Genomic DNA, 26683 nt, shown 5'->3' on the forward strand with positions numbered 1-26683 from the left:
GGGTCAAGCTGTCATCAAGTGCATTTGACCATCAATAGTGTGGTTATTTTTTGGCCATATACTACATCAGGGGCAAGCTGAGCCTGTCACCAAGTGCATTTAACCATCAATAGTGTGGTTATTTTTTGGCTATATCCTACATCAGAGTCAAGCTGAGCCTGTCACCAAGTTATTCTCAATAACTTCACACACACGCTACTGTTCAATTCCAAGTCTAATTCTGTGTGTAAACGTATACCTGTCACCCAGCGCCTAAAAAATAGGCCTTAGATTTATATTCATCCAAATCTGTCATTATTGCTTTAGCTGGTCAAGTTATTTAGTGTCCGTCAAAGCACAGTTTTTGTTCTGGGTTGAAATACAATTCCCAATTTTGCAATTCTCTAAATTAGTGGTTTCTGCTGTATCAGGCCTACTTTAAATCTATCCCTAAAAGGGTATATTAGATTCAAGGTGCTGATAGGGTAATTCTCAATAACTTCACACACACGCTACTGTGCAGATCCAAGTCTAATTCTGTCCGTAAACGTATACCTGTCACCCAGCGCCTAAATAATAGGCCTCAAATTTATATTCAGCTAAATCTGTCATTACTGGTGTGCCTGTATTAGTGTAATACGGTACCTAAATAGATAGCCAGATAGTGTTAGGTGTCTGTAAAAAAAGGCCTGAATTTTAATTCAATACATTGGGCCAAATAATATTTTTCTTATTGTGGTGAACTATAACAATGAGAAAAACATCTAGTAAGGGACGCGGACGCGGACATGGTCGTGGTGGTGTTAGTGGACCCTCTGGTGCTGGGAGAGGACGTGGCCGTTCTGCCACAGCCACACGTCCTAGTGTACCAACTACCTCAGGTCCCAGTAGCCACCAGAATTTACAGTCATATTTGGTGGGGCCCAATGCCGTTCTAAGGATGGTAAGGCCTGAGCAGGTACAGGCATTAGTCAATTGGGTGGCCGACAGTGGATCCAGCACGTTCACATTATCTCCCACCCAGTCTTCTGCAGAAAGCGCACAGATGGCGCATGAAAACCAAGCCCATCAGTCTGTCACACCCCCATGCATATCAGGGAAACTGTCTGAGCCTCAAGTTATGCAGCAGTCTCTTATGCTGTTTGAAGACTCTGCTGGCAGGGTTTCCCAAGGGCATCCACCTAGACCTTCCCCAGCGGTGGAAGACATAGAATGCACTAACGCACAACCACTTATGTTTCCTGATGATGAGGACATGGGAATACCACCTCAGCACGTCTCTGATGATGACGAAACACAGGTTCCAACTGCTGCGTCTTTCTGCAGTGTGCAGACTGAACAGGAGGTCAGGGATGAAGACGATGCAGGGGACGATGAGGTCCTAGACCCCACATGGAATGAAGGTCGTGCCACTGACTTTCACAGTTCGGAGGAAGAGGCAGTGGTGAGACCGAGCCAACAGCGTAGCAAAAGACAAAGAGGGAGCAGTGGGCAAAAGCAGAACACCCGCCGCCAAGAGACTCCGCCTGCTACTGACCGCCGCCATCTGGAACCGAGCACCCCAAAGGCAGCTTCAAGGAGTTCCCTGGCATGGCACTACTTCAAACAATGTGCTGACGACAAGACCCGAGTGGTTTGCACGCTGTGCCATCAGAGCCTGAAGCGAGGCATTAACGTTCTGAACCTTAGCACAACCTGCATGACCAGGCACCTGCATGCAAAGCATGAACTGCAGTGGAGTAAACACCTTAAAAACAAGGAAGTCACTCAGGCTCCCCCTGCTACCTCTTCTGCTGCTGCCGCCTTGGCCTCTTCTGCTGCTGCCGCCGCCTCTGCCTCTTCCTCCGCCTCTGGAGGAACGTTGGCACCTGCCGCCCAGCAAACATGGGATGTACCACCAACACCACCACCTGCGTCACCAAGCATCTCAACCATGTCACACGGCAGCGTTCAGCTCTCCATCTCACAAACATTTGAGAGAAAGCGTAAATTCCCACTTAGCCACCCTCGATCCCTGGCCCTGAATGCCAGCATTTCTAAACTACTGGCCTATGAAATGCTGTCATTTAGGCTGGTGGACACAGACAGCTTCAAACAGCTCATGTCGCTTGCTGTCCCACAGTATGTTGTTCCCAGCCGCCACTACTTCTCCAAGAGAGCCGTGCCTTTCCTGCACAACCAAGTATCCGATAAAATCAAGTGTTCACTGCGCAACGCCATCTGTGGCAAGGTCCACCTAACCACAGATACGTGGACCAGTAAGCACAGCCAGGGACGCTATATCTCCCTAACTGCACACTGGGTAAATGTAGTGGCGGCTGGGCCCCAGGCGGAGAGCTGTTTGGCGCACGTCCTTCCGCCGCCAAGGATCGCAGGGCAACATTGTTTGCCTCCTGTCTCCTCCTCCTCCTACTCAGCTTCCTCCTCCTCTTCTTCCACCTGCTCATCCAGTCAGCCACACACCTTCACCACCAACTTCAGCACAGCCCGGGGTAAACGTCAGCAGGCCATTCTGAAACTCATATGTTTGGGGGACAGGCCCCACACCGCACAGGAGTTGTGGCGGGGTATAGAACGACAGACCGACGAGTGGTTGCTGCCGGTGAGCCTCAAGCCCGGCCTGGTGGTGTGCGATAATGGGCAAAATCTCGTTGCAGCTTTGGGACTAGCCGATTTGATGCATATCCCTTGCCTGGCGCATGTGCTGAATTTGGTGGTGCACAAGTTCATTCGCAACTACCCCGACATGTCAGAGCTGCTGCATAAAGTGCGGGCCGTCTGTTCGCGCTTCCGGCGTTCACAACTTCGGCCTTCCCGCTCACCGCCTCATATGCGACGTGCCCACCAGGTGGAACTCCACCTTGCACATGCTGGACAGACTGTGCGAGCAGCAGCAGGCCATAGTGGAGTTTCAGCTGCAGCACGCACGGGTCAGTCGCACTGCGGAACAGCACCACTTCACCACCAATGACTGGGCCTCCATGCGAGACCTGTGTGCCCTGTTGCGCTGTTTCGAGTACTCCACCAACATGGCCAGTGGCGATGACTCCGTAATCAGCGTTACAATACCACTTCTATGTCTCCTTGAGAAAACACTTAGGGCCATGATGGAAGAGGAGGTGGCCCAGGAGGAGGAGGAGGAGGAGGAAGAGGGGTCATTTTTAGCACTTTCAGGCCAGTCTCTTCGAAGTGACTCAGAGGGAAGTTTTTTGCAACAGCAGAGGCCAGGTACAAATGTGGCCAGACAGGGCCCACTACTGGAGGACGAGGATGAGGAGGAGGTGGAGGAGGATGAGGATGAAGCATGTTCACAGCGGGGTGGCGCCCAACGCAGCTCGGGCCCATCACTGGTGCGTGGCTGGGGGGAAATGCAGGACGATGACGATACGCCTCCCACAGAGGACAGCTTGTCCTTACCTCTGGGCAGCCTGGCACACATGAGCGACTACTTGCTGCAGTGCCTGCGCAATGACAGCAGAGTTGCCCACATTTTAACGTGTGCGGAGTACTGGGTTGCCACCCTGCTGGATCCACGGTACAAAGACAATGTGCCCACCTTACTTCCTGCACTGGAGCGTGATAGGAAGATGCGCGAGTACAAGCGCACGTTGGTAGACGCGCTACTGAGAGCATTCCCAAATGTCACAGGGGAACAAGTGGAAGCCCAAGGCGAAGGGAGAGGAGGAGCAAGAGGTCACCAACGCAGCTGTGTCATGGCCAGCTCCTCTGAGGGCAGGGTTAGCATGGCAGAGATGTGGAAAAGTTTTGTCACCACGCCACAGCTAACTGCACCACCACCTGATACGGAACGTGTTAGCAGGAGGCAACATTTCACTAACATGGTGGAACAGTACCTGTGCACACCCCTCCACGTACTGACTGATGGTTCGGCCCCATTCAACTTCTGGGTCTCCAAATTGTCCACGTGGCCAGAGCTAGCCTTTTATGCCTTGGAGGTGCTGGCCTGCCCGGCGGCCAGCATTTTGTCTGAACGTGTATTCAGCATGGCAGGGGGCGTCATTACAGACAAACGCAGCCGCCTGTCTACAGCCAATGTGGACAAGCTGACGTTCATAAAAATGAACCAGGCATGGATCCCACAGGACCTGTCCATCCCTTGTGCAGATTAGACATTAACTACCTCCCCTTAACCATATATTATTGTACTCCAGGGCACTTCCTCATTCAATCCTATTTTTATTTTCATTTTACCATTATATTGCGGGGCAACCCAAAGTTGAATGAACCTCTCCTCTGTCAGGGTGCCGGGGCCTAAAAATATCTAACAGTGGCCTGTTCCAGTGGTGGGTGACATGAAGACTGATTCTCTGCTGACATGAAGCCAGATTCTCTGCTATGGGACCTCTCTCCTCTGCCTGGGTGCCTGGGCCTAAATATGTGACAATGGACTGTTCCAGTGGTGGGTGACGTGAAGCATGATTCTCTGCTATGACATGAAGACTGATTCTCTGCTGACATGAAGCCAGATTCTCTGTTATGGGACCTCTCTCCTCTGTCTGGGTGCCGGGGCCTAAAAATATCTGACAGTGGCCTGTTCCAGTGGTGGGTGACATGAAGACTGATTCTCTGCTGACATGAAGCCAGATTCTCTGCTATGGGACCTCTCTCCTCTGCCTGGGTGCCTGGGCCTAAATATGTGACAATGGACTGTTCCAGTGGTGGGTGACGTGAAGCATGATTCTCTGCTATGACATGAAGACTGATTCTCTGCTGACATGAAGCCAGATTCTCTGCTATGGGACCTCTCTCCTCTGTCTGGGTGCCGGGGCCTAAATATCTGACAATGGACTGTTCCAGTTTTGGGTGACGTGAAGCCTGATTCTCTGCTATGACATGAAGACTGATTCTCTGCTGACATGAAGCCTGATTCTCTGCTATGGGACCTCTCTCCAATTGATATTGGTTAATTTTTATTTATTTTATTTTTACTTTAATTCATTTCCCTATCCACATTTGTTTGCAGGGGATTTAACTACATTTTGCTGCCTTTTGCAGCCCTCTAGCCCTTTCCTGGGCTGTTTTACAGCCTTTTTAGTGCCGAAAAGTTCGGGTCCCCATTGAATTCAAGTTTGGGTCGGGTTCGGATCCCGAACCCGAACATTTCCGGGAAGTTCGGCCGAACTTCTCGAACCCGAACATCCAGGTGTTCGCTCAACTCTAATGGCAATATATTACATAGCTCATCATCTCCTTACATACATCCTCCAATAACATATACCCTGGTCATTTTTAAGGGGCTGTAGGGTTTTGTATATTGGATTATCAACACTTTTCTATCTTTTACACTTTTACTGTATATGTTCTATAATTCCTCTACAAACTAGAGGGCACCTTAGGGCCTAACATCAGAAATTTCAGTATCTCCATCCTACAGTGTGATGATAATTCTTTTGAGTTCAGTGATGCAACATTTATGCTTGTCTGCATACTAAACATTGATATCAATGTACTGAATGTCCATAGGTGATTATCTACAAAAAAACTGAGCCTTTCCATACCAAAATGTAAAGTTCATTGACTAAATACCTAAATCACAATATGATTAAAATCTAATTAAAAACATGATGAGTACACAGGAATAGGGCGACATCACTGGACAGCTAAATAAATTATATTCCATCTATGATCTCAAATGGCATCCTCTGGTTAAATATATATTTGCTTATTAATATATGCAAAATAGCTGATATATCCCTTGACATAAAAAATAGGTCTCAAATGCATGAAGTGCAAATGCTAATAGACATAAAGCAGGCTAACAAGTGCAAACATGACAAATACTCCAGCCAGAGGCTCTATTAGATCAGTACTGAATCACATATTCATCATCTTAGATGCCACTAGTATGGACTATATATAACCAGAGGATGCCATTTGAGATCATGGATTTGGTATAATTAATTATGCTGTCCAGTGATGTCGCCCTGTTCCTGTGAATTCATAATGTTTTTAATTAGATTTTAATCATATTGTGACTTATGTATTTGTTTAATAAACGTTACATTTTGCATCTTTTTTTTTTTTTGTAAGTAATTAGGTTTGGTTGGGAGTATATACCAGTTATTATTGGTTTATATATGATGCAAGATGATGTAATACTATATAAATTATTGTGATGGAAATATGCTTGTACTATATTTATGCCAATGTATGTATTGTATATTTATTGCCAATGTATGTATGTATGTATGCAGCATGTCCATAAAATCTCAGCTTGGCATAAAACTTTTAATGAATTTTACTATTAACTTGCTATTTTCTGGGTGACTTGACAGATCTTTGAAATTAGGACTTTTCATAAAAAAAATACTTATAGCTGGATGCATTTAGCATCCAGTTCTCAGTACATTAGATGCATTAGTCAACTAGGCATTGCTAATGACATTGTAAGGCTCTAGCTGGGTAGTACTCTTGTTGGAGGTCACTTACCCATTCACTGCTCTAGTCAACATTGTTTCCCCACTGGGTTATTACTTTTTAGTTAAAAAGTATTATTGTTTCGTTTTATTTTTAATATAGTGTAGGGACAAGGATATTAAACATTTTTGTAATATTCTTTATTAGGAAAAGATGTTACTTTGTACTAGAAAACAGGGTGTAAAGACTCTTCTTAGCAAAGTGCTGAGCATCACTAAGGAGAGTATATCTTCAGCGTTTTAGTGAGCAATGAAAATGCCTATGTGACTAGTGATGAGCGGGAGGTGCCATATTCGATTTTGCAATATTTCGCGAATATTCAATTGAATATTCGTCTTATATTCGTCTAAATCGAATATTCGTCATTATTCCATTTATCGCGAATAATATGCAATTTAATTAATCGCGTATTGCGATTTTTCTTTTGACAGTATAAGGCAACGTTCCTATGACTAATTGACTATGGCTAGGCTAATATGTGTATTTTACGAATATTCTTAATATTGCTCTAACTTCGTCTTTTAGAATATTCGTAATATTCTAAAAGACGAAGTTAGAGCAATATTAAGAATATTCGTAAAATACACATATAGATTGTAATTTAGCAAATATAGTGCTATAATCCTTTTTTTTATTCAAATTTTTTTTGCCTCTTCTGAACTTCAGTTTTGGAAAATATGTACACTATTAAAAAAAATTACTATAGCAGTATATTAGCTAAATTACTATCTTTTCTATATGTGTATTTTACGAATATTCTTAATATTGCTCTAACTTCGTCTTTTAGAATATTCGTAATATTCTAAAAGACGAAGTTAGAGCAATATTAAGAATATTCGTAAAATACACATATAGATTGTAATTTAGCAAATATAGTGCTATAATCCTTTTTTTTATTCAAATTTTTTTTGCCTCTTCTGAACTTCAGTTTTGGAAAATATGTACACTATTAAAAAAAATTACTATAGCAGTATATTAGCTAAATTACTATCTTTTCTATATGTGTATTTTACGAATATTCTTAATATTGCTCTAACTTCGTCTTTTAGAATATTCGTAATATTGCTCTAACTTCGTCTTCTAGAATATTACGAATATTCTAAAAGACGAAGTTAGAGCAATATTAAGAATATTCGTAAAATACACATATAGATTGTAATTTAGCTAATATACTGCTATAGTAATTTTTTTAATAGTGTACATATTTTCCAAAACTGAAGTTCAGAAGAGGCAAAAAAAATTAGACAAAAAAAAAAGACTATAGCACTATATTAGCTAAATTACAATCTGTGTGTATTTTACGAATATTCTTAATATTGCTCTAACTTCGTCTTTTGGAATATTCGTAATATTCTAAAAGACAAAGTTAGAGCAATATTACGAATATTCTAAAAGACGAAGTTAGAGCAATAATATTCCACTTTGGCATACTGCTCCCCAACAAGCGTCCCCGTAACCATGGGAATGCTTGTGGGTTAGAATATACCATCGGCTCTGAGCTTTCACGAGCTCAGGGAAAACTCAGATCTGATGGTATTTTCTAACCCACAGGTGTCGGGGAGGTGTATGCCGAAGTTGATTACATAACGAATATATTCACTATATTGCTATGTATTCGTTTTTTCGAATAATCGTGAAATAATCGAAATCTTAATTTAGATTATTTAGATTATTAATTTTTTTGTTCCAAATAATATTTTATTTTTTAATTTTTTAATTTATTTTTTATTTGCTATCGCTGTCCCTAATTTAAATAAAGCGGGTAACGTAAACGTGTGTGAAAAAGCGTATGACGTAATTTACAGTACTAGAACCGCCCAGTGACTGTGACCAGTGTCTATAAAGCATTCATCATCACTATTTGAACTTTACAAGTGAATGACTACAGTGGCTACTGGAAGTACGTCAAAGTTCAGACACATATTTGAGAAAGATGAGGACGACATCATATTAACTGTAAGTAATATTCTCTTAAAGCATATGTATGTTGTTTGTGTAGATATTGCATGCAGCACAATGATTGTTCTGTAGATCACGAATTCTGAAATATTCGTAGATGTGATTATTATCTATATTGATAAGATTTTATTTTTTGGACTGTATGTCTCGTAGGGCATACGGTCGTGTGCAAGTGACGTAAGTGTCTAAAGTTGCTAATAAATATAAACTACCCAAAAAAATAACATTAAACTGTATCCGAACTGTAATCTAAAAAACACTATAATGACCATAAACATGTGTAACATTTGGATTTAGATGTAAATCTTAAGTGTTTATACACCTACTCCACACAATGCACTAATTCTCTGATAAACTAAATTGCATTAATATTTTCTTTTCTTTTAAACATACAGTAATCAATAAATGCCATAAACGAATTGCCAAGTACTAGAAGGAGCAAGAAAAGGATCGATTGGCTCTACATAAGCTTCTGCGGAAGGTTTAAAAAAATGTTCGCAGGATGGATCAGAGGAACCGTAAAATAATAAAACATGTATTTCATGAAAAAAATAAAAAATAAGACAAAAATGACTGTTATTGTTAAAATGTTTGATATTGTTATTGTTAAAATGTTATTAAAAACATTTATCTGCCACAGACTTGATGTGTCCAATCTTGAAAGTTCTATCAGTCAATGGAATGCGTCGTGTCGTGTGTAGCTAATTTTGTACTTCTTTTTCTTGTTGTTTAAAAAAATTATTTTTATTTAAACAAAAATTTTAGAAAGTCAAATAGTGTATTTTTTTTCATGTTAGCCCATTCCTGCTGCACACTTACAACATGATGCTGTCAGAGGTGTCTTGGTTTATTTTCGGTGTTGTCTTGGTCTGGTAGGGGCCCATTCCTGGGAACAAATTCCTGCTGCACACTTCGAACCTGCTGCTGGCTGTCATGCTGAGTTAGGCCAAGCTACGTGTAGGCCTTATACTGGACCCTTATCATCTACCTGCTGCTGATGCTGAAGTCTGTCCTGACCCTGATGACTTATGTGTGGGCCTTATACTCCACCATTACCGATAATTGCTGTTGTAGGTCCTGACACTGCTGAGTTATGTGTGGGACTTATACTCCACCGTTACCGATACTTGCTGTTGTAGGTCCTGACACTGCTGAGTTATGTGTGGGGCATATACTACAGTGTTACCATGTACCTAATGCTGTCTGTTCTGCTGTCTGTCCTGACCCTGGAATAAAGGGGCCTTACAACAAATGTCTAAAATGACACCGTAACATTACAAAAGAAACAAAAAACAACACACGTTATCAAACTGTAAAAAATGTATTTATTATAACAAAAATAATAAAGCAAGCTCTATGGCAACTTTTTCAGCTCCAATAATATTTTGTTCAGTTTTCGGAGCTGGTGAAGGTTTTTTTCCTCCATTTGCCGCATCCTCTTATTAAAGCGATGCTGCATTTTCTAAAGCTCCGCAACATCTTTACTGAACTCCTTTTTGGTGGGCTCCAATTCTTTTATAGCCATGTTCACTACTGGAAAAAAAAAATATTATAATTATAAGACAAATAGTGCATTTTTTTTTCATTTTAATATAACACTAGTTTCTGTTGTCCCCTCATTGTTACCACTTTTAACCATATTTAACCACTTCAGGACCGGCCATTAAGCGTAGGCCTCAGCGGAACGTGACTTGATGCAGAGTGACAGTCTATTACGGACCAACAAACACCCTGCCCCCAGGCATAATCGTTTGTGAACCGGGGTGCATATGCAACTCAGCTAAATAGGCAGCCATGTTAACTAAGGGCTGCTATTTGTCAGATTCATTACACATGTGCATTACAGCTCCGGAGATGCAGGGTGTTGTGGGGATCGTGGGATGCTTGTGAATATGTTATGTATATAAAATTATAGTAATGTGTGCACATATTTACCCTCCCGGTGGGGGGTGTAAACCACCTCTTCCTCCTCTTCTGAAGCTGGGGGGGCGGAATCAGGTGGCTGGAAAGGTCTGGCCTCCTCCTCAGTGGCCTCTGTATCACCTATATCTGGGGGTGAAGTGGCCTGGACATTTTCAACGGCATCCTCAATGGGCGCCTCCACATTTTCTTCCTCCTCCTCGATCATCTTTTTTTGGGGGGGGTTTGTGGTGGCGGACCGAGGGAACAGGTTTACCTGTAATAATGACACAATGTTAAGAATTTACACAAACAACTCATAAACCATAACCAAGGTAAAGATCAAGAAATTCCTATATGGTGGAATATGCATGGTATTATGAATTATACCAATTGTGGATTTACCTTTAAAAAAAAATAAAAAAATAGTCTAAGTTACAAGGTAGGATGAGGTAACATGGGATTTGTTAGGAAGGTGCCCTATAGGGTATTGTGACTGGGTAATGGATGTTTAGTAAAACCAAACAACAGTTCGGAAATTAGATAAGGGGTTATTGGATGGTGTTATGTTGGGTATATATTTTTTTTTGTGGCTGCCAGCGTTAGACTGTCTGCTAAGCCGCATTTTGAAGATCTGCTGCCAAACCGCCCTCCCTCCCTGTTGATTTAGTTGTCAAGGTAACTTTACAATTAGAAGGAGGCTTAAAGTCTCCCCTTTAAGTGTCACTTTGACGGTGACCACCCCTTTAACAGTGACTTTGATGGTGACCGGCCCTAATACACAGTGACTTTCACGGTGAACGCCCCTTTAACTGTGAACTCCACAGCTCCCGTTAATTGGCAGTTAGGATTTAAGTGGAAGGCTTGTATTGGATAATACAGGTCATTTTTTGGGAATATCTCGTGTGCGTCGTAGAGAGCCGAGACCCTGCAAGATTTCTTTCCAGGTAGCAATGGATGTGTATACCAAGTTTCGTTTAAATTGATGGTTGCGTTTTTGCGGGAACATACATACATACATTATATATATATATATATATATACACACACACTCACCTAAAGAATTATTAGGAACACCTGTTCTATTTCTCATTAATGCGATTATCTAGTCAACCAATCACATGGCAGTTGCTTCAATGCATGTAGGGTTGTGGTCCTGGTCAAGACAATCTCCTGAACTCCAAACTGAATGTCAGAATGGGAAAGAAAGGTGATTTAAGCAATTTTGACCATGGCATGGTTGTTGGTGCCAGACGGGCCGGTCTGAGTATTGCTATCCTATCAATATGGGCCAACATTTCTAAAGAATGCTATCAGCACCTTGTTGAATCAATGCCACGTAGAATTAAGGCAGTTCTGAAGGCAAAAGGGGGTCCAACACCGTATTAGTATGGTGTTCCTAATAATTCTTTAGGTGAGTGTATATATATATATATATATATATATACACTGTGTGCATAATTATTAGGCAAATGAGTATTTTGACCACATCATCCTCTTTATGCATGTTGTCTTACTCCAAGCTGTATAGGCTCGAAAGCCTACTACCAATTAAGCATATTAGGTGATGTGCATCTCTGTAATGAGAAGGGGTGTGGTCTAATGACATCAACACCCTATATCAGGTGTGCATAATTATTAGGCAACTTCCTTTCCTTTGGCAAAATGGGTCAAAAGAAGGACTTGACAGGCTCAGAAAAGTCAAAAATAGTGAGATATCTAGCAGAGGGATGCAGCACTCTTAAAATTGCAAAGCTTCTGAAGCGTGATCATCGAACAATCAAGCGTTTCATTCAAAATAGTCAACAGGGTCGCAAGAAGCGTGTGGAAAAACCAAGGCGCAAAATAACTGCCCATGAACTGAGAAAAGTCAAGCGTGCAGCTGCCAAGATGTCACTTGCCACCAGTTTGGCCATATTTCAGAGCTGCAACATCACTGGAGTGCCCAAAAGCACAAGGTGTGCAATACTCAGAGACATGGCCAAGGTAAGAAAGGCTGAAAGACGACCACCACTGAACAAGACACACAAGCTGAAACGTCAAGACTGGGCCAAGAAATATCTCAAGACTGATTTTTCTAAGGTTTTATGGACTGATGAAATGAGAGTGAGTCTTGATGGGCCAGATGGATGGGCCCGTGGCTGGATTGGTAAAGGGCAGAGAGCTCCAGTCCGACTCAGACGCCAGCAAGGTGGAGGTGGAGTACTGGTTTGGGCTGGTATCATCAAAGATGAGCTTGTGGGGCCTTTTCAGGTTGAGGATGGAGTCAAGCTCAACTCCCAGTCCTACTGCCAGTTTCTGGAAGACACCTTCTTCAAGCAGTGGTACAGGAAGAAGTCTGCATCCTTCAAGAAAAACATGATTTTCATGCAGGACAATGCTCCATCACACGCGTCCAAGTACTCCACAGCGTGGCTGGCAAGAAAGGGTATAAAAGAAGAAAATCTAATGACATGGCCTCCTTGTTCACCTGATCTGAACCCCATTGAGAACCTGTGGTCCATCATCAAACGTGAGATTTACAAGGAGGGAAAACAGTACACCTCTCTGAACAGTGTCTGGGAGGCTGTGGTTGCTGCTGCACGCAATGTTGATGGTGAACAGATCAAAACACTGACAGAATCCATGGATGGCAGGCTTTTGAGTGTCCTTGCAAAGAAAGGTGGCTATATTGGTCACTGATTTGTTTTTGTTTTGTTTTTGAATACAGAAATGTATATTTGTGAATGTTGAGATGTTATATTGGTTTCACTGGTAAAAATAAATAATTGAAATGGGTATATATTTGTTTTTTGTTAAGTTGCCTAATAATTATGCACAGTAATAGTCACCTGCACACACAGATATCCCCCTAAAATAGCTAAAACTAAAAACAAACTAAAAACTACTTCCAAAAATATTCAGCTTTGATATTAATGAGTTTTTTGGGTTCATTGAGAACATGGTTGTTGTTCAATAATAAAATTAATCCTCAAAAATACAACTTGCCTAATAATTCTGCACTCCCTGTATACAGTACAGACCAAAAGTTTGGACACACCTTCTCATTCAAAGAGTTTTCTTTATTTTCATGACTATGAAGGCATCAAAACTATGAATTAACACATGTGGAATTATATACATAACAAACAAGTGTGAAACAACTGAAAATATGCCATATTCTAGGTTCTTCAAAGTAGCCACCTTTTGCTTTGATTACTGCTTTGCACACTCTTGGCATTCTCTTGATGAGCTTCAAGTGGTAGTCCCCTGAAATGGTTTTCACTTCACAGGTGTGCCCTGTCAGGTTTAATAAGTGGGATTTCTTGCCTTATAAATGGAGTTGGGACCATCAGTTGCGTTGAGGAGAAGTCAGGTGGATACACAGCTGATAGTCCTACTGAATAGACTGTTAGAATTGGTATTATGGCAAGAAAAAAGCAGCTAAGTAAAGAAAAACGAGTGGCCATCATTACTTTAAGAAATGAAGGTCAGTCAGTCAGCCGAAAAATTGGGAAAACTTTGAAAGTAAGGGCTATTTGACCATGAAGGAGAGTGATGGGGTGCTGCGCCAGATGACCTGGCCTCCACAGTCACCGGACCTGAACCCAATCGAGATGGTTTGGGGTGAGCTGGACTGCAGAGTGAAGGCAAAAGGGCCAACAAGTGCTAAGCATCTCTGGGAACTCCTTCAAGACTGTTGGAAGACCATTTCAGGGGACTACCTCTTGAAGCTCATCAAGAGAATGCCAAGAGTGTGCAAAGCAGTAATCAAAGCAAAAGGTGGCTACTTTGAAGAACCTAGAATATGACATATTTTCAGTTGTTTCACACTTGTTTGTTATGTATATAATTCCACATGTGTTAATTCGTAGTTTTGATGCCTTCATAGTCATGAAAATAAAGAAAACTCTTTAAATGAGAAGGTGTGTCCAAACTTTTGGTCTGAACTGTATATAATCTTGAATCCCATGCAAATTAAGTGGGGGATGTATGTAATGGTCGGGGACGTTGACCGGAATGCTGAATGATGTTTGCAGTTTATGTAGATATAAATGTGTGAAACGTATGAAATCATCTAGTGACATCATACATCAGTACCGCGCTGTGTGTATAACAATATATATACAATCTCAGCGAGGTAGAGATATATGATGAAACCAGAAGATATTGTATATGTCACAACAGGTATTAAGTAATCATTTGAAAAGGGATGAAATACGGATGTAGTAGAGTTAACACAATTGCTTTATGAGACGTGTTGTGTAAACTTAATGCAATTAAATACGTTAAGATATTTTAAAAATACCTTCTGTTTCAAGATTACGTGATGAGTTAAGAAATTTGAGTTAAGAGGTTGTGTGTTAACCATATTACATCTGTACGGATTAGCAGCATAACTGAATATATACATTGCTGAGTGTTGTAGAGAGAAATACAAAAATCATGTAAGCATTGTACCTGGGCATAATCGCCGACTATACTCATCGACCTGCTCTGGGTGTAGGCGCTTCAGGTCGCAATACTTTTTTTGAATGGCCTTGTGGTCGTGCCATATTCCACTTTTTAATTTTAATTCGGCCCGGACAGACCGTACTATTCTCTCTTTTTCTACCCTTTTGCTGGTCCAAGGGTATCCCCGCTCCAGAAAGCACTGAAGGATAAAGATGAAAGCATATAATCACAATTTTTTTATTATACAAATATTCAAAGAAATATCCACAAAAAACAAAAAACAAAAGTAGTTACGTCTTTAACCCCTTCACACATTATGACGTAAAGGTATGTCATTGCGTGACAGGGGATGTATGGAGCGGGCCTCTGCAGTGAGCCCGCTCCATACGCACAATCTGCCGGCTATGTGATACAGCCGGCATCCGGCCGCACTAACAGGGAGCGGCGATCGCGCCGCCCCTGCCATTCAACCCCTCAGGTACCGCGATCAAGGCTCATCGCGGCACCTGTGACGTGATGCGCCTCCATCTTCCTTCCAATCGAAGCCCCTGCAGTGAAATTGCGGGGCTCCGATCGGTTGCCATGGCAGCATGGACGCTGCTGAAGCTATTCAGGCCTGCCATGGCTTTCTCCATACTGAGCTATGCACGAGGCATAGCGCAGAATGGAGTGTGTAAAAATCCTATTCACCGTAATAGATCTCTATTATCGTGAATAGGAGACGGGATCAAAAGATCCCATGTACGAGGCCCCTATGGGGGCTAATTGCTGTAAAAAAAAAGTTTAATAAAGTTTCAATAAACACCACTATATTAAAAGTTTGAATCACCACCCTTTCCCAATTTTACATATAAAACAATTTTTTCTAATGCAAAACATGGTAAATTAAATGGTGGCATTAAAAAATGCATCTTGTCCCGCAAAAAAAAAAGGTCTCATATAGCTATGTGAACGGAAAAATAAAAAAGTCATGGCTTTTGGAACATGATGAAGGACAAAACAATAATGTAAAAATGAAAATAGGCCTGGTCTTGAAGGGGTTAAAGGGGAAATATTAGATTTAAAGTTACCGATATAAGATCGGATTGTATTGCGATTATATGTATGTGAGGTCTGAGCAATTAGATATTGGCCAGCCAAGCTGCGATGTACCTGTCTAGTTAAGTGACGGTACGGTATTGGGTGTACTGCTGGTTCGCCTCCCCATGGTGCACGTTGGGTAACGCTAAATGAACCAGCAAATACTGGCGGTCTGACAAAAAAAAGATCATTAACATAAATTTTAATCTATATATATTGTGTGTATGGTATATAGTGTGTGGTATATATTGCATGGCAGGAAAACGGACGTGCTATGTGCACCATTATCTGTTGTCCATACATACAGTTGCAAGAAAAAGTATGTGAACCTGTTGGAATGATATGGATTTCTGCACAAATTGGTCATAAAATGTGCTCTGATCTTCATCTAAGTCACAACAATAGACAATCACAGTCTGCTTAAACTAATAACACACAAAGAAATAAATGTTACCATGTTTTTATTGAACACACCATGTAAACATTCACAGTGCAGGTGAAAAAAGTATGTGAACCCCTAGACTGATGACATCTCCAAGAGTTAATTGGAGTGAGGTGTCAGCCAGCTGGAGTCCAATCAATGAGATGAGATTGGAGGTGTTTATTACAGCTGCCCTGCCCTATAAAAAACACACACCAGTTTTGGGTTTGCTTTTCACAAGAAGCATTGCCTGATGTGAATGATGCCTCGCACAAAAGAGCTCTCAGAAGACCTACGATTAAGAATTGTTGACTTGCATAAAGCTGGAAAGGGTTACAAAAGTATCTCCAAAAGCCTTGCTTTTCATTAGTCCACGGTAAGACAAATTGTCTATAAATGGAGAAAGTTCAGCACTGCTGCTACTCTCCCTAGGAGTGGCCGTCCTGTAAAGATGACTGCAAGAGCACAGCTCAGACTGCTCAATGAGGTGAAGAAGAATCCTAGAGTGTCAGCTAAAGACTTACAAAAGTCTCTGGCATATGCTAACATCCCTGTTAGCTAAACTAAGATACGTGAAACACTAAACAAGAATGAATTTCATGTGAGGATACCACAGAGGAAGCCACTGCTGTCCAAAAAAAACATTGCTGCACGTTTACAGTTTGCACAAGAGCACCTGGATGTTCCACAGCAGTACTGGCAAAATATTCTGTGAACAGATGAAACCAAAGTTGAGTTGTTTGGAAGAAACACACAACACTATGTGTGGAGAAAAAGAGGCACAGCACACCAACATAAAAACCTTATCCCAACTGTAAAGTATGGTGATGGGGGCATCATGGTTTGGGGCTGCTTTGCTGCATCAGGGCCTGCATGGATTGCTATCATCGAAGGAAAAATGAATTCCCAAGTTTATCAAGACATTTTGAAGGAGAACTTAAGGCCATCTGTCCACCAGCTGAACCTCAACAGAAGATGGGTGTTGCAACAGGACAACGACCCAAAGCATAGAAGTAAATCAACAACAGAATGGCTTAAACAGAAGAAAATACGCCTTCTGGAGTGGTCCAGTCAGAGTCCTGACCTCAACCCGATTGAGATGCTGTGGCATGACCTTAAGAAAGCGATTCACACCAGACATCCCAAGAATATTGCTGAACTGAAACAGTTCTGTAAAGAGGAATGGTGAAGAATTACTCCTGACCGTTGTGCACGTCTGATCTGCAACTACAGGAAACGTTTGGTTGAAGTTATTGCTGCCAAAGGAGGTTCAACAAGTTATTAAATCCAAGGGTTCACATACTTTTTCCACCTGCACTGTGAATGTTTACATGGTGTGTTCAATAAAAACATGGTAACATTTAATTCTTTGTGTGTTATTAGTTTAAGCAGACTGTGATTGTCTATTGTTGTGACTTAGATGAAGATCAGATCACATTTTATGACCAATTTGTGCAGAAATCCATATCATTCCAAAGGGTTCACATACTTTTTCTTGCAACTGTACATGCTACTGACATAGTGCTGCAAAGTAACAAGAATACTCAGTGCACCAATCAGTAGTATCTACTATTGGGGGGGCGGGCGGCGGAGGAAAAAACAAATATTTGCATACACACATATTTAGCAACACTCAATATACATATAAATAATTTAGATGTAGATCGAGTGTTGCTAAGGCTACTTTCACACTTGCATTCGGGGTTCCGCTTGTGAGTTCCATTTGAAGGCTCTCACAAGCGGCTCCGAATGGATCCGTACAGCCCCAATGCATTCTGAGTGGATGCGGATCCGCTCAGAATGCCTCAGTCTGGCACGGTTTGGCCTCCGTTCCGCTCAGCAGGCGGACACCCGAACGCAGCTTGCAGCGTTTTGGTGTCCGCCTGGCCATGTGGAGCCAAACGGATCCGTCCAGACTTACAATGTAAGTCAATGGGGACGGATCCGTTTGACATTGACATAATATGGTGCAATTTCAAACGGATCCGTCCCCCATTGACTTTCAATGCAAAGTCAGGACGGATCCGTCTGACTAACTTTTAGACTTAGATTTTTTTCTGAAATATAATGCAGAAGGATCCGTTCTGAACGGATACCATCGTTTGCATTATAGGAGCGGATCCGTCTGTGCAGACACCAGACGGATCCGCTCCGAACGCAAGTGTGAAAGTAGCCATGCTAAATATTGTTCTGACATGCATGCAATATGAAATAAAATACAGTGCTGTAATACAATATTACTTACAGTGAGAATAATTTCTTCTTCTTCCTTTTGAAATCGAATTTTGCCCATTTTCGATCGCCGATTTTAAGACAGAATGAACGCCAAACTCCACTGGAAGTAATGCAAAACCGAAACCGAAACCATTGCACATGTCATGTGACACGATTACGTCACTCATAAGATCGATTCCTCAAGCGATCATTCATAACATTCCCGATTTTCGGGTAAAAATCGGGAATTCGAATAACAAGATCGATTCCACCCTGCTTCTTGGAATATAGCGAATATTCGAAAAAATTATTTAGAATCGATTGATTTAGCTAATATAGTGGTATCATCTTATTTGTGGGCCAATGACTCATTGGCCCACAAGCAAGAAGCAGTGAGGGATCATGTCTTTTCAGATGTTTAAAATTTACGAATATTCGATATAGCAAATATATAGCACTATATTCGAAATATTCGCAAATTCTTGAATTTGCGATATTCGAAAAAAAAAATCGCAATTCTAATATTCGCGCTCAACACTATATGTGACACATACAGCAACTTACAGCCTGCCTATTGTCACGACCCCAAACCCTGACTACAGTATGTACATCTGTAGTGCCCTGGAGCAAGGGTACTTTGGACTATGCTCGTTTGTGGATATTTTCCCCGTATGGCTGCTATGCAAAGACCCCAACTTCCTACTCTATTGCACTTTGAAGGGTTAAAGGGGTTATCTCAGCTCACAGATTGGAGGTATATAGCCCACAACCTGAAGGAGGGTGCACAGCGCATGCACAGCCGGCCTCCATTCATTCCTATGCGAGCAACAAAAATTGCAGAGCGCTTGCTTGGCCATTTCTGTAAGCCCCAAAGAAATGAATGGGGCAGCGTTCAGGCTTGCATGGTGCACTTCCCATTCATTTCAATGGGACTGCTGAAAATAGCTCTACTATTTTCGGAGCTCCCGTAGGAATGAATAGAGGGAAGTTGCATGAGCGCGGTGTGCCTTCCTTCACTTTGCGGGCTCCATTCTAAAGATAGATATGGGTCCCAGAAGTGGTACATGAACCTATCAGACATTGGGGGCATATCCTAGCGATGAGGTGAGACAACCCCTTTAAAACCACTTCCGGACCGCTGTACGCACAGACGCGTCCTGGAGGTGGTTGATTCATTCCGAGTGGACGCGCCGGCGCGTCCTCTCGCGAGACGCAAGATTTCGGTCACAGCCGGCCCGCGCATGCGCATCGCGGGCCGGCAAAAGTTCGAGGACAATTGCATCAGCAACCTGCCAGCCAATGATCGTCGCTGGCAGGTTGCTGATTTTTTAAAAATCGAATCACAAGCCATATAACAGATCATATTAGTAAATATGATCTGTTATATGGCTTCTCTGCTCCTCTGCTGGTCCTTTTCGTCGGTTGGATCCAGCAGAGGAGCAGACTTCACAGTGAGTAGCACCAACACTACACCTTAGCCCCAGATCACCCCCCTGCACCCCAATTAACCCTTTGATCACCCCTTTGATCGCCCCTGTCAATCACTAGTGAAAGACAAAAAGTGATCAGTGTAAACTGTCACTTTTTTTTTTCCATTAGTATTGGCTGTTAGGTTTTAGGGATAGTTTAGGCCCCTTGGTTAGGTAGTTAGCGTCAGTTAGCGCCCAGCCCACCGCACCGCAGTCACTTTTATTCGCTGATTAGCGTATCGCTAATCAGCATTTGTACTTTTATAGTATCTGTAAGTGATCAAAACTGATCACGGTCAGATCTATAATTGTATTAGTGTCACCTTAGCTCGCCCTCCACCCAAAACGCAGTGTTTGCCCGATCAGGCCTGATCGGTCGCCCAAACGTGCGTTCACCCACGCCCGCCCCACCGCAGTGACAAAAATTTTTTTTTTTTTTTATCACTGCACATTCATTTTACACGCACTGCGGCGATAAAAAAATCAGTTTTGATATTTTTTATCAACCGCAGCGGCCTCCGGTACTTCGCTAGCCTCCCCTTTGTAAGACAGGTTTGCTTTTTTTCTTGGGTAGTCTCAGGGAATACCCCTAAATTTAGTAGTCCAAAATGTCAAACAGGGGGTATTCTTCTGAAGAGGCCTACAGGATTCTGACCCAGTCGGATGAGGAATGGGAACCCTCATCTGACGAATCTAGCGGGTCAGAATATAAACCTGTGGAAAGCAGTGGCTCTCTGACCCAAAGTTCGGACGAGGAGGTGGAGGTCCCTGATAGAACCAGGCGTACCCGGCCCCGTGTTGCTAGACCACAGGTTACGCAGTATCCGCTTCAAGAGCAGCAGAGTGGGGCTGTTGCTGCCGGATCACGTGGTGAGGCATACACTAGCAGCGCAGCCCTTCCTGGACCTAGTACCAGCACTGCCGTACAACCTGGTGAAGTAGCGAGCACCAGAAGGGCAGTTGAAGCTGGTACGGTGGCACGTGCAGTAGTTACCCCGTCGCAGCCACCGCACAGACAGGCCTGTAGAGCCCCTAGAATCCCTGAGGTGCTGGCAAACCCTGATTGGCAGTCACCAACTTCAGCCGCACCAGTAGTTCCCCCTTTCACCGCCCAGTCTGGAGTTCGGGTTTGGAGTTCGGGTTGAGACGGCTCAAATCGGTTCGGCCCTGGGATTTTTTGAGCTGTTCTTGACTGCGGAGCTCTTGGACTTAGTTTTGGCAGAGACAAATCGGTATGCCACACAATTTATAACCGCAAACCCGGGAAGCTATTATGCCCAGCCTTTCCGGTGGAAACCAGTCCAAGTTTCCGAACTTAAAATTTTTCTGGGCCTTCTCCTCAACATGGGTCTAACTAAAAAGCATGAATTGCGGTCATATTGGTCCACGAACCCGATTCATCACATGCCCATGTTCTCTGCTGCTATGTCCAGGACACGATTTGAGACCATCCTGCGTTTTCTGCATTTTAGCGACAACACCACCTCCCGTCCCAGAGGCCACCCAGCTTTTGACCGGCTCCACAAAATTCGGCCCCTCATAGACCATTTCAACCAGAAATTTGCAGATTTGTATACCCCTGAGCAAAACATCTGTGTAGACGAGTCCCTAATACATTTTACCGGGCGCCTTGGCTTCAAACAATACATCCCAAGCAAGCGTGCCCGGTATGGGGTCAGATTGTATAAGCTCTGTGAAAGGGCCACAGGCTATACCCACAAATTTCGGATCTATGAGGGAAAAGATCAGACCCTGGAGCCGGTCGGTTGCCCTGACTACCTGGGGAGCAGTGGGAAGACAGTCTGGGACTTGGTGTCACCCTTATTCGGCAAGGGGTACCATCTTTATGTGGACAATTTTTACACAAGTGTGGCATTTGTTTCTAGAACGAATTTGCGCCTGTGGCACCGCGCGAACTAGTCGCGTGGGCTTCCCCCAACGGCTCGTTACCACCCGTCTTGCAAGGGGGGAGAGGGCTGCCTTGTGTAATGAAGAACTGCTCGCGGTGAAATGGATAGACAAGCGTGACGTTTACATGCTCTCCTCCATTCACGCAGACACGACAATCCAAATTGAAAGGGCAACCCGTGTCATTGAAAAGCCCCTCTCAGTCCACGACTATAATGCGCTCATGGGAGGGGTGGACTTCAATGACCAGATGTTGGCTCCCTATTTAGTTTCCCGCAGAACCAGATGCTGGTATAAGGTGGTGTCTGTATATTTAATTCAATTGGCGCTGTATAATAGTTTTGTTCTCTACAGTAAGGCTGGGAGAACACGATCCTTCCTCAAATTCCAGGAAGAGATCATCGAGAACCTCCTGTATCCAGAAGGTTCCGTGGCCCCATCCACCAGTGTAGTTAGCCGTCTACACGAGCGACATTTCCCCAGTGTCGTTGCTGGTACCTCAACCCAACCGCCACCCCGAAAAAAATGTTGTGTCTGTAGCAGGAGTGGAATAAGGCGTGACACCCGCTATTTCTGTCCTGACTGTCCTGACCACCCTGCCCTATGCTTAGGAGAGTGTTTCCGGAAGTACCACACACAGGTACACCTAGCATAGGGATTGCGTCTCACAGGACAGGCACACAGGGCTATTAGGGCCCTTCTACTCACAGCTGCTGCAAACCTCTCCTTTCACCTGGGATAAAGTGCATAACGTACTTCGCCACATCTTTGGGCGATTTGCGCTTTGCACATTGTCCCATGGGGAAGGAGAGGTTTGTTCTATAAAGGTAAAAAAAAATAAACAAAAAAAAAATTACCGGTAAGTAAAAAAGTTTAAAAAAGTTAATATGTTCTGTTCTGAAGTTATTAAATTTATTGCGTTGCGGCCTGGTTTTTTCTTTTTTGTTTTGTTTTTTTTACCTTCCAGGTGGACCAACCGATCGACTAGCTGCAGCACTGATGTGCATTCTGACAGAAGCATTGCGCTGCTGTCAGATTACACGCAAGTCGGTGTATGCGGCGCTGCAAGACGAGATTTCTCCTCTGCAGTAAAAGATACGTTTGCCGAGGCATATGAGCTGAGGAGGTGGCGGTGTTCCTATGCTTTGGCAAACACTTTGTATATACCGTATTTTTCGCTTTATAAGACGCACCTGATGATAAGACGCACCTAGATTTTTGAGGAGGAAAATAAGAAAAAAAATATTTGAACCAAAAAGGTGTGCTTTTGCTGGGTTTTGAACTAATGGTGGTCTGTGGATGACGCACTGTTATGGGGGGACCTGTGGATGACGCACTGTTATGGGGGGACCTGTGGATGACGCACTGTTATGGGGGGACCTGTGGATGACACTGTTATGGGGGGACCTGTGGATGACTCTGTTATGGGGGGACCTGTGGATGACGCTGTTATGGGGGGACCTGTGGATGACGCACTGTTATGGGGGGACCTGTGGATGACGCACTGTTATGGGGGGACCTGTGGATGACGCTGTTATGGGGGGACCTGTGGATGACGCTGTTATGGGGGGACCTGTGGATGACGCATTGTTATGAGGGGGATGTAGCATCATATATAGCATCTTATGTAATGGGGGTCACTATTCACACAGGGACAATATACTGTGACACATATGATACTGTGACCAGCATGAGATCATCTTATGCTGGTCACAGTATCATATGTGTCACAGTATATTGTCCTGTGTGAATAGTGACCCCCATTACACCACAGTGCACACAGACTTTATATGTAAAATCTTTTAATGGCTCTGCTTTCTTCTATAACAGTACTCACTATGAAAGCAGCAGTCCGGCCAGCATGTGACGTCACTCAGTCAGTCACGCTCCTGCCAGCTTCATTAATGAAGTGGGAGGAGCATGACCGAGTGAGTGACGTCACGCGCCGGCCGGACTGCTGCTTTCATAGTGAGTACTGTTATAGAAGAAAGCAGAGTGTAATGAAGCCTTTTTCATATGTAAAGTCTATTATCTTCAAGCAGTATCTCTGCTTTTAACTAGGGCAATCCTCTGTAGTAGTACACCTTACTATGAAAGCGGCAGGCAGGGCGGCAGCGTAATCTCGCGATGCTCACTCATTCATGAAGGAAGTGGGAGGAGCGTGAATGAGTGAGCATCGCGAGATTACGCTGCCGCCCTGCCTGCCGCTTTCATAGTAAGGTGTACTACTACAGAGGATTGCCCTAGTTAAAAGCAGAGATACTGCTTGAAGATAATAGACTTTACATGTGATAATTGCCGTGAGCGGGGCCCGATGTATTACAGTACAGTGACTGCATCGGGCCCCGCCGCGAGCGTTGCCAGCCTCCGTCCCCTCCTCCCACCCCTCTGATACATCGCGGCTTGCGATGTATCAGCGTCAGCAAAGTAAACATGGCAGTGTTCGCTTTATAAGACGCACTGCCATTTTCCCCCCACTTTTGGGGGGGGGAAAAGTGCGTCTTATAAAGCGAAAAATACGGTATATAAAAAAAAAAATCCCGGCAATGATTTATTCATCCACATCGATTGATGTGAATGGAGAAATCTGGTTTGCCAGGGCATACGAGCTAAATGGGTATGGATGTTGAGCGGAGCTCCTATGTCCTGGCAGACGCCTTTCCCCTCCTTTTTCTTTTTTTGGCAGAGATTTTTTCATCCACATTGATCGATGCGAATGAAGAAATCTGTGCCGTTCATTTTTTTCTTTCAGCCCAGAGGCTGAACGGAAAAAAAAATCTCATCACCCGTATGCTCAATATAAGGAGAATAGCAGAAACTCCTAATGCTGGGCATACATGTATTGATTGCGGAGACCCTCAAATGCCAGGGCAGTACAAACACCCCACAAATGACCCCAATTTGGAAAGAAGACACCCCAAGGTATTTGCTGAGGGGCTTATTGAGTCCATGAAAGATTGAAATTTTTGTCCCAAGTTAGCGGAAAGGGAGACTTTGTGAGGAAAAAAAAATAAAAAATCAATTTCCGCTAACTTGTGCCCAAATTTTTTTTTTTCTATGAACTCGCCGTGCCCCTCATTGAATACCTTGGGGTGTCTTCTTTCCAAAATGGGGTCACTTGTGGGGTATTTATACTGCCCTGGCATTTTAGGGGCCCCAAAGCGTGAGAAGAAGTCTGGTATCCAAATGTCTAAAAATGCCCTCCTAAAAGGAATTTGGGCCCCTTTGCCCACCCATGCTGGGTGAGAGAAATATCTTGGCAAAAGACAACTTTTCCAATTTTTTTATACAAAGTTGGCATTTGACCAAGATATTTATCTCACCCAGCATGGGTATATGTAAAAAGACACCCCAAAACACATTCCCCAACTTCTCCTGAATACGGAGATACCAGATGTGTGACACTTTTTTGCAGCCTAGGTGGGCAAAGGGGCCCATATTCCAAAGAGCACCTTTCGGATTTCACTGGTCATTTTTTACAGAATTTGGGCCCCTAGAATGCCAGGGCAGTATAACTACCCCACAAGTGACCCCATTTTGGAAATAAGAGACCCCAAGGTATTCGCTGATGGGCATAGTGAGTTCATAGAACTTTTTATTTTTTGTCACAAGTTAGTGGAATATGAGACTTTGTAAGAAAAAAAAAAAATCATCATTTTCCGCTAACTTGTGACAAAAAATAAAAAGTTCTATGAACTCACTATGCCCATCAGCGAATACCTTAGGGTGTCTACTTTCCGAAATGGGGTCATTTGTGGGGTGTTTGTACTGTCTGGGCATTGTAGAGCCTCAGGAAACATGACAGGTGCTCAGAAAGTCAGAGCTGCTTCAAAAAGCGGAAATTCACATTTTTGTACCATAATTTGTAAACGCTATAACTTTTACCCAAACCATTTTATTTTTACCCAAACATTTTTTTTTATCAAAGACATGTAGAACAATAAATTTAGAGCAAAATTTATATATGGATTTCGTTTTTTTTTGCAAAATTTTACAACTGAAAGTGAAAAATGTAATTTTTTTGCAAAAAATTGTTAAATTTCGATTAATAACAAAAAAAGTAAAAATGTCAGCAGCAATGAAATACCACCAAATGAAGGCTCTATTAGTGAGAAGCAAAGGAGGTAAAATTCTTTTGGGTGGTAAGTTGCATGACCGAGCAATAAACTGAAAGTAGGGTAGGTCAGAAGTGTAAAAAGTGGCCTGGTCTTTCAGGGTGTTTAAGCCATAGGGGCTGAGGTGGTTAACTTGCATTGTAATTTATGTTATTTGCACAGCCAGCTAAAACTGAGAAACTTTATAAACTGCTTAGTCATTCCTATAGAATTGCATTGAAACCCTTACAGCTCTATGACAGATTCAAATTGTAACATTGTTTCTGATTAGTCTGTGATTCTCCACTCCACCCCTCCCACTCGAAGGTTCTAGTTCAGCTAGAAACTATATATAAGGAGAAGAAATAGTAGAATGGCTCACCCCCTATGGCTATGAAATAGGTGCTTAAACCTAAAATTGAATCACCCTATTCAATACGTGCACACTAGATAAAATAAACTTGAAAGGCAAGCACTCAAACTATCATGGAGCAGGCACACTATTTAATACTAATAGTACAGGGTCAGCAAGACCTCGAAGCGCGTCTGATGCTATATGCCGATGCTCTGAAAGATCCCACAACCAATTGAAGCATGGCCTGCTCCATGATAGTTTGAGTGCTTGCCTTTCAAGTTTATTTTATATATAAGGAGAGCAGCCAGAGCCCCTACATGTCTGCGGAAAGGGACCAATGCTTAGTAGAAGAAGCTCTTCCATTCTGCAGACTGGGACAAGTTCTTAGGAGGAGAAACCCTGTCAAACTGCATGAATGACAAGACATGAAGAA

The sequence above is a fragment of the Bufo bufo genome, chromosome 4, assembly GCF_905171765.1.
Source record: "Bufo bufo chromosome 4, aBufBuf1.1, whole genome shotgun sequence".
Lineage (NCBI taxonomy): Eukaryota > Metazoa > Chordata > Amphibia > Anura > Bufonidae > Bufo > Bufo bufo.